The sequence below is a fragment of the Amblyomma mixtum genome, chromosome 4, assembly GCF_055824585.1.
Source record: "Amblyomma mixtum isolate Tamu chromosome 4, ASM5582458v1, whole genome shotgun sequence".
Classification (NCBI taxonomy): domain Eukaryota; kingdom Metazoa; phylum Arthropoda; class Arachnida; order Ixodida; family Ixodidae; genus Amblyomma; species Amblyomma mixtum.
The window spans coordinates 64766006-64773554 of NC_143015.1; the positions used below are offsets into that span (position 1 = coordinate 64766006).

General features: G+C 50.5%; 1 pseudogene; it reads left to right on the forward strand.

The window, feature by feature from the left end:
- The first annotated feature begins 5103 nt into the window (after positions 1 to 5103).
- On the forward strand, positions 5104 to 7164 carry LOC149346635 (uncharacterized; annotated as a pseudogene).
- The last annotated feature ends 385 nt before the right edge of the window (positions 7165 to 7549 follow it).

Sequence of the window (7549 nt, forward strand, 5' to 3'; positions counted from 1 at the left end):
AGTCAGATGCGAAGCATATTGATGGCTAGGCTTGGTAATACATGGCTTTCCTTGGTTGAATACTTGGTCATTTTAATACAACCACTAGAAGTGTAGCAAGGATTGCCGTGGCAGCTATATACGGGATCATAGGTGAATTCAATGCAGAGTGTACAACCGCTGCCCCAGCACCGGCTACAACAGCATTCTTGGCACCCATGGTACATTGGAAACACCCTTAGTTATTCCACCACCGCCACCATTCCCTATAGACTGTATTGATGTACCCCCAGCAGCAGCAGGCAGCGCCTCTGATGTGGAGCCTCCACCGCCGCGGCCGACCGCGCGAGCCGGCAGCCCATCTCTCCTCTGCTGTGACGTCATGTTGTCACGTGGTCACGCTAAAGGTCAATGGTAGCTCCACCGCCGCGCTCGACGGGCTGTAGTGTAGCTCTAGTAATATGCTTCGCATAAAAACAAAGTTTGAAATTTTTATACCAGATACTGCATGCGGAATTAAAGATAGACAGACACGGGTACCTGCATCCTCCAGCCAAACGTAGCGACCGACTGAATCATGATCTCCCAATACGTCCTTACTTTACGCGCACTGATGTCTTTCGTTGTTCCTTCTTTCCGGTGCGATACAGCTGTGGAATGAACTGCCTACTCATGTTGTACATAGTGTCTGCATGACAGCTTTTGAATCAAATCTTGACAAATATTTTAATCAGAGCTGACCTGCCTTTTTGTATTTGTAATTCGCATTTTTTTCGTGTTATTAGCTCCGTCGTAACAGTATTTGCATTCGAATGTTGTGTTTGCACTACTGACTCGAAATCTTCAGCGTTATAATGAATCATATTTCACGTTTTCGTATATATTAGTGCTTTAAACGAATTGTTTCTGTTCCCTCCCTGTCATGACCCTCAAATGAGTGTTGACAGTATGATGAAATAAATAAATAAATAAATAAATAAACTTTATTCACAGAAGGCAGGAGTGTGTATCGGGTCAAGCGTCGCCCCGGTCCTTAGCGAAATTTTTCTCATGTACGTGGATATGACCTGGAGAGGGAACTATCGGGACTGCACCATAAGACCGTGAGTATGCGGACGGCTACCTGGTGTTTACAGACCGCGATTGCTTAGAAGCGCGCATGGCTGACATTTTGAAGGTACTCAGAAAATGTTGTGCAGGGCTGGGATTCATTTTCGAGGCACCATCCGACGATGAGTTGCAGTTTTTGGATTGGCGCTTGCGGTTCGGTCACGGTCAAGTCTGCTGGAAATGCAACCCTAGATCAACAAAACCACTCCTTACTTCCCACTCAAGTCATTCAAAAATCGTTTAAAACGGCATTGTCAGTTCCGGCCTTCGGAATTCTATGACAAAATCCTGTCACCATGCTCTCAGCAACAGTTTCCAGCCTCAACTCTCCAGGATTAGGCTTGTCGGGTCTCGTTTGCTCAAGTGGGTGAAACAGCAGGACACTCACCAAACCCGTGAACAGCCAAAAGGGGGAAAAAAAAGAAGAAAGAAAAAGTTGCTGTTCTTCCTTACTTACATCGCATCACCCATGGGCTGAAAAATGTGGCAAGTCGATATGAAGTAAATGTAGCTATGTCAGCTCCCATCAAACTAAACCAGTTATGTCCGGCATTCCAAAAGGAGAGGGAACCACGCACATTTCCTTTTTCGGAAAAAAACGAAAGGTTGTGGCATTGCGCACAGAGACAAGTTCGTCTCTTGTCGCAAAGGTGTTATTGTGTACGGAATTCCACTCTCCCGCGGAGCCCGGTACATCGGGCAGACGGGACGTAGCTTAAATAAAAGGTTCCAGGAGCACAGAAGCAATCTAGGCAATTACAAGGAACTTTCATACTTGGTGAGCCAATGTAGAAATTGTGAGGTAATGAAAAATAAGAAGAAAATATGCTCAGCCATGTCGCGTAGCACAAAGGTGCTTTACACGCACTGTGGTCAGGCCCCGCTAGAAGTAATGATAGCCCTCTATATCAGTCAAGAGCTAAAGTGTGTCAGAAAACCGTCAGTCGCTCTCAGTGACAAAGATATAGCTTTTCTTTGTGGCCTTTGAGCGTCGCGTGCGTCTCTGCCTCATGTTTTATCGATTTTTAGTGTAACATGTGATGTTCTTTGTGCGTGTTTTTTTAGTTTAGAAGCACGAGGTGTTGATAATAAAACATTAGTTCAGAATCAGCGCTTGTCCCGTGTCCTTCTTGTTCTTTTCCGATGTTGTTCGCGCTGTTTTGCAAAAGTTTCATCGGTACTACCAACTTGGCCAACTGAACGCTCTACTTATTTAACACCAGTTTCGAGACACCAGCTCGGAACCTGATTCCCCATGTGGCAGCTGTTTCTCTCAACGCAGACATGCCGCCATCAGAAACCTTGCGCGGATGGCGGCCGGGGATCAAGGACCATCAGACAAATATTTCAAGCCTGGTGAAGATAGTTTTAAGAACCAGTGTTATAATTAAAAGGCACTTGAAAATCCCGAGACCCGTTGCCGTAGCTAATGACGTGGACGATGACTATGGCAGTTTAAGTTTCTTGACAGACGCCGAAGAGTGTTGGTGGGGGAGAGCAGGAGAGGCTAATGTACCTTCAGCTCATCAAGCTATAGCTTACCTGAATGGCTATACGCTCGAGTAAATTGGCTAGCGTGCACCTGCACAGCCGGGGACTGAAGTCTGCGGATCACGAGTTCCTTAAACGAAGATGACAGCTCTGCTATTAACCGGCGTCTGGAGACCACACTTGTGAAAGTGAAAGTCAAAATATTGTTCTTTCATCTCTACAAGAGTGGTCGCCATCCGCCGGATAATAATAGAGCTATCGGCTTCGTTTAAGGAACACATGGTCCATAGACTTTTGTCCCCTACTGTTCTCGGCCAAAGCTTTGGTTTGTTTGGCTTGCATACGAGGCGCACGTGTCACAAGACCGCGAAGGTTATAGAGGGACGTACGAGAGCTACTATGAAAGTTTACAGCAGGTTTATAGACAGACTGTGTTGCAGTTCACTGTTTTACTAGCAAGAAACACGGTCGAGAATGGCCCCCTTTCAGGATTACTTGGGCAAGTTTGAACTTGCCCGGCCTATTTTTTTCTAGCAGGACGGCTCTTGTCGTCTGCAACAGTGAAGCTGTAAGGAGAGCACTATCACACGACGATTTTCTATGGTTCAGAGCATTGAGCACTTAATTTACATAGGGTTCTGGGGCTCCTGCTCCTTCCCGTGCAAAAGTTCTCGTGCGCAGAGGTGAAGAAACAGCGTCCTTGTCGAAAAGATAAACTCTACGCGAAAACAACTCATTGAGTAGCGTATCTGAGGACGTTGACGCGTAAATGCCCATTCGGTCACAGCTAGAAGCTATTATGAGAAGGGTCCAGGAATTCATTCCCACCATAGTCTCACAACAGATAGCGAAAGCGATGACGGTTCGCAAATACGCTAACACGAGGAGACTCCAGAATCCCCGAGCCTACAGGATGCCTAGGGTGCTGAGCGAGGACGAGGAGGAAGACCACCAGGAGCAATTTCCCCTCCAGAATAACAACAATCTCCAGATACAACATGGCGAGACAGACTAAAGAGAGTCCCATAACATTAACCCAGTGGAATAGTCGAGGCTTGAAATCGAGGACTAAGAGAGCGGATCTTAGGATGCACCTGTCTACGTACGAGCATACTCCGGCAGTAGTGGCCGTACAGGAACCTGGCGGGAACGTGAGCCTCACAAACTACAAAACGTTCCAACTCGACCCCTTAACGTGTATCTTTGTGCACAAAAATTTCACTGCAAATTTGGTAGATCTGGAATTACAAACCAGCTTTTCGCACGTGATGGTAACTCTTCTGCCACTGAAGAAGGAGGATTCACCGCTACACATCCTGAACGTGTACTGCCCACCTAAAGCAAAAAAACGTAACCTTCTCCACACTCCTGAGCAGAGCTATCAGGGAAGCGGGACGAGACCCGCTACTAGTAATGGGAGATTTCAACGCGCAGAGTCCCTCATGGGGCTATCATCGAGAAGACATACGAGGACGGAAGCTAGCGGAGGCGGCGTCCGCGTTAGGTCTAACCCTACACACTGACCCGGCGTGCCCCACGCGGATAGGGAACTCGGTGCAGAGGGACACGTGTCCCGACTTAACCTTCACGAAAAACGCGAGGCGAGTGGAGTGGACGAATACGGAGGAAACTCTCGGTAGTGACCACTGCCTGATCACCATAACGATCCGTACGAAACCCCTTACCAGGCCTACGGGGCAAACTATGCTGCCGAACTGGACGAAATTTAGAAAGGAATACGAGGTAAGCTCCATCCAGGAGCAGGGATATCAAGCCTGGACAAAACAGCTGCTGATCAACCTGCGTTCGACGGAGACGCAGGTAAAGCTCTCAGAGGCGGTGACGGACGTGGACACCCACCTCCTCCACCTCTGGGCAGCCAGACGCAGCATGGTCAAAAGATGGCGTAGACAGAAGCATAACCGAAAGCTAAGATCTCGGATCGCTGCAATCACTAAAGAAGCGGCGGAGTACGCGGCGCAACTCGCGGACGCGAACTGGGTAGATAGGTGCAACGCGGCCGCTAGGCAGATGTCTAGCAAAAACACGTGGCGCCTCTTCCGGGCGCTCATGTATCCAAACCAGACGCGCACCGAGACGCAGAAGCACCTGCAGAGAGCGGTACATGCATTTCAAGGAAATACGGCCCAGCTCGCACTGAAGCTTCGGGACCAGTACCTGAGCACGACCCAAGAGCCAAGGGGAGAAGCTTACAGATACAGTGGAGCCCAAAATGCTGAGCTGGACGAACCTTTCAAAATATACGAACTCAAGGCCGCTCTAGCGAGGATGAAACGCGGGACCGCGCCAGGAAGGGACGGGATCTCGGTAAAACTCCTAGCCAATCTGCCGGACCGCGCATACGAATCCCTCCTAGAACACTTTAATTCGGTTTGGATGGGCGCAGCTCCACTTCCCACGGAGTGGACGATGGCGCTGATAACTTTCATCCCCAAGGCGGGCAATGCCATAGATACGGATAACCTCAGACCTATTTCTCTCACCTCGTGCGTGGGTAAACTGATGGAAGCTATGGTCAGAGATAGACTATCTGAGTACCTAGAAAACAAGCGAGTCTTCGCCGACTCGATGTACGGCTTCAGACCAAATAAATAGGTTCAGGACATCCTGCTGCAGCTCAGCAGGGAGGTACTAAACCCGATCGAACATCCGAACGGGGATAAGATAGTGCTGGCCCTAGATCTGAAGGGAGCCTTCGATAATGTGACACACGAGGCGATCCTCACACACCTATCAGAGACGGGATGCGGCAAGAACGCTTTCGAGTACATAAAACGCTTCCTCACAGACAGACAGGCCTACGTGAGGATCCAGAACGCGGAACACGGCCCCTTTCTATTAGGCACGAGAGGGACGCCACAGGGAGCGGTGCTATCCCCCCTGCTTTTCAACTTGGCAATGAAGACCTGGAGAAAGTCCCGGGTGTGCAGCACGCGCTGTACGCGGACGACATCTCCATTTGGACCACGCAGGGCTCTCTCGGAGAAATGGAGGCCAGCCTGCAGGAGGCGGCCACCGCGGTGTACGAGTACGCGAAAAAATGTGGCCTTCATTGCTCCCCTCAAAAATCTGAATTCGTGCACATTCGCCCCAACAAAAAATGCACAAACAAGATAGAATTGAGACTTGGATCGGAACCGATACCGAAAGAAAAGAAATTAGAGTCCTAGGTCTTTTCATCCACCAGCGTAGGCTGGCGACGACCACGCTCGACAAACTAAAGAAGGTGGGAGATCAGGTGGGCCGAATGGTCCGCAGAGTCTCGAACAAGAAAGGGGGATTGCGAAGCAAAGACGCCTTGCGGCTGGCCAATGCCTTTGTAACAAGCAGAATCCTGTACTCGACCCTCTATCTCCGCCTCAACAAACACGACCAGAACATCATCGAGGTGATAATACGCAAAATGGCGAAGAAGGCCCTCGACCTCCCGATAACCACGTCTAACCTGAGACTCCAAGGTCTGGGTATGACGAACTCCTTCGATGAACTTAGAGAAGCCCACCTCACAGGTCAATACACGCGATTATCGCAGACGCCGTCGGGACGCCGTCTTTTAGCCCGTCTGCACATAGAACACACGACTCTAACCGAGGAGAGAGTAAGACTCCCTCAGGAGTGGCGTTACGCCCTGCACGTAAGACCACTCCCAATTAAGATGTCCAGGGACGACCACGAGGGTAGACGCAGGGCCAGGGCAGAGGCCTTAGCTCACCACTACGGAAGGAAACCCGGGGTATACTACGTGGACGCATCCGGCCCGCACCAAGGCGGGTGGTACACGGCGGCGGTGATCCACGAGTCCAAAACGGTGAACGGGCTCACCTTCAAAGCCCGAAACGTAACTCAAGCAGAGGAAGTCGCCATCGCATTAGCGGCAACACACTCCGATTCCAAGACAATCATAACCGACTCGCGAGGGGCGTGTCGGAACCTCCAACAGGGCTGGGTCCCGTACCTGGCCTACCGGCTACTGAAAAACAGCTCGTACGTAGGAGGTCCATCCCATCGCTTCATAGTCTGGGCTCCGGCCCACTCGGGGCTAGGAGGAAACGAGGCAGCAGATGCAGCCGCCCGCGCGCTCTCTAACCGGGCAACCTCGTCCCCCGCCTCCTCTGAAGAAGTAGCGGAAGCCACGCCGACCTACACTTACAGGGAAATAACGCAGTTATACCAAGATAGACATAAACTGTACCCCCACCCGTGTAAAGGATTAACGAGAGCGGAAGAACGCCTGTTCCTCCGCCTTGTCACGAACACCATGATGTGCCCGGCCTCGCTAAAGCACTTTGACCCTGCCTTTTCCGGGGAGTGCCCGCACTGTGGGGAGAGGTCCTCGGACCTCTACCACATGGTGTGGGCGTGCCCCTCCAACCCTGCTTTTACTCCAAACCCAAACCCCACCCGGGAGGACTGGGAGGCGACCCTACTCGCCTGTTGCGACCTGAAAGCCCAAAAGGCGATGGTCGAACGAGCTATGGCGGCAGCGGAAGCCACTGGGGTCCCGTACTAGGGACTCCACCTAGTGTTTGTGAGGGGAAGGGCACTAAGCCTGACTCCAGAGCAACCTCCATATAACTCCCACTTTTCAGAGGAAATAAACGTTTTTACCACCACCACCATTCGGTCACCGGCAGCACCTTTGGCCCAGTACATGCCCCCCCCCCCCCTGCCCTAAATGGGTGCCGTACACTTTGATAAATGAGCAAAAGCTCTAAAGTGTTGAATAGTATATTGAAATATTTGTAAACTCAACCAGACGTGGATCTAGGCCACCGCTTTGGTTAGGCACTTCCTTCTCAGTCCGAGTTGCAGGTAATTGCATGGTTGAGGCTTTCAGCTAAAGCTAGGCATCTCTTTTGGGTGAATATCGTGAGCTTTTTAGGAGTTACACAATTTAAAAAAATGATGGCTTTTTTGATGGCAGCCCTAGAGTTGTTGAATGTCATCA